Below are 2294 nucleotides of genomic sequence, written 5' to 3' on the forward strand. Positions count from 1 at the left end.
GAGGCCGAGGCCGAGGCCGAGGCAGTGAGCGAGTAAGTGATCGACCCTGGCCATAGGGATTCCTCAGAGGGCGTCTCTTGGCTCCCCAAACGAAGAATGTGTGTGGAGATCGAGAAAGATCACCGACCTAGGAGAACCAGCAAGACTTCCTCACCCGCCAGAGAGCCGCTGGGCCCCTGCCGTCCCTGCCACCGCCACCCCTACCCCTCGCCTTTGGCAGCGACGCCAACGAAAGGCAGGCAGACGAGTGGGAGAGTCGTGTGGTGGTGTCCCCCAAGGAAGGTGGGTCCATGCCGACGAGCGGTCGTCGGCGTGTGGAAAAGCCAGAGGCGGGCTGACTAGAAGGAGGGCGTCCTGGAGGAAGGGACCAGGGTGTGAGGGAGAGAGGCCTGTTCCTCTTCCCCTGTCGGCCCCAAGTCAGGGGCCCAAAGGAGGAAAGCTGTCCGTTCCTTTCCGACTCGGACGGTTCGGGCGGAACCGACCGATCCCCGCGGCAGCGCAGTCGGGGCTTTCTGGACCAGAACCCCTCTCTCTGTCGCCTTTCGACCACACGCACGCTTTAGAGGCCAAGGGAAAATGGATCGGGTCTCTCTGTCTCTCTCCCTAGAAAACAAGGGGCCGGGGGCCGAGCCCGTGGACGAGCGGTCAAGTATGCGCCCCCCACCCCGGCCCCCGGCTTCGACGGCCCAGGTTTTCACCGGTTCGGATCCTGGGCGCAGCCCCAGACCCAGCATCGCCCTTCAAGCCACGCCGAGGCGGCGTCCCACATAGCAGAAACGCGAAAGACCTACCACTGGAACCTACAACTATGGACGGGACGGGACGGGGCGGGGCGGGGCGGGGCGGGGCGGGGGTGGGGGGGGCGGCTTTGGGGAGCAGGAAGAAAGAAAAAATAAAAGAAACACAAGGACGGTCATCGCGATAGTTCTTTCCACTTCCATCCATATGTTAACAGGACCCAAGTTTCCCGACCTCCATTTGGATGTATGTTAACTAAATGGAGAAGCTATTCAAAGGACTCCTCTAAAGAAGTCCACGTTCTTCTTTCTAAATGATAATGAAAATCATTGTCACCACCGCTCTTCCGACCCTCCATGTCCAGACGGCCTCCCGCCCCTCCCCTATCCCCAACTCCCACCCCGCCCCGCGCCGACCCCCGACCCCGGCATTCTCCACGCCCACCTTTCCCTCTCCACTCCTACCCCCCCGTCCACCGCCGCCCGGGACACCGCACCCCGCGCCCCCCCCCCCCAATCCAGGCCGGGCCACCTGGTCGACCTCCTCGAACACTATATAAGAGGATGCCGGGCAGCAGGTGGCGCCCGACAAGCGGCCTCCTCACAGGCCGGACGGATCAGCCTCGCGGGGGCGGGCGATGGGGAGGCGTTCGTCCAGGTCAGGTCAGGTCGGGGGAGGGAGGATGCCGCGCCGGCCGGCCTGGTGCGTGGCCTGGTCCCGATCCACCCCGCGTCTCGTTTCTCGGGCCGGGACGAGTACAGCCGGGGAGGCCGACTCGGTCACGGAAAGCGGCCTTGGGGAGGTTTTGGCGAACGTCCCTGTCCCAGGGCCGTCTGCCGACTAGGGGACGGAGTCCTCCTCCATGCTCCTTCTCGCCCCCAGTCGGGCGGGTTGTGGGTCGCGCGGTCGACTTGTCCATTTCCCCGGAGGCATCCTGCCTGCCGGGGCTCCCTCCCTCGGGCCGGTGCGAGCGGTCTTCGGGCGGCCCGGGAATTTGGGCCGCAGCGAACGAACGAACGAAGCCCGTCCCTCCTGCGTCGGCACCGATGAGACACAGCCCTGGTGGATGGAGCCGCTTTCCTCGGGTTTCCTTTTGCTTTCGGCCGCTGCTGCCACCAAACCTCCCTAAACGATAGGAATGAAAACGGGAACCGTTGGCATAATAAAAGCGTTTTGGTTGGCGTGTTTCTTGGCTTTTGGGGACTCGAGAGGTATGATGGATGATCTCCGATTGACGTTTGGAAGGTCTATTTCATCCCAGTCGCACGAACCCCGAAAACGTGGCGGCTGGACGAGGGAGGGAGGGAGGGAGGGAGGGAGGGAGGGAGGGAGGCCAACCACGGGATTTCCGCACGACCAGCTGATGGACACGAGCGCCCCGTGAGCCGGGCGGAGGGCAGCCGCCCGGGTCTCGCAGCTACGTGCCCGCGGAACCCTCGGGACTGCGAGAAGCCGGAGCGACCCGCAGCCATGTGGCGCTCGGCGCGGACATCTGGTCGACCCGCGCGCCACGGGACCCGGGGCCCGAGTCCGGGCCGGGCCGCCGGTCGACCCGG

This window comes from Equus asinus, unplaced genomic scaffold (genome assembly GCF_041296235.1).
Source record: "Equus asinus isolate D_3611 breed Donkey unplaced genomic scaffold, EquAss-T2T_v2 contig_217, whole genome shotgun sequence".
NCBI classification, from domain to species: Eukaryota; Metazoa; Chordata; class Mammalia; order Perissodactyla; family Equidae; genus Equus; species Equus asinus.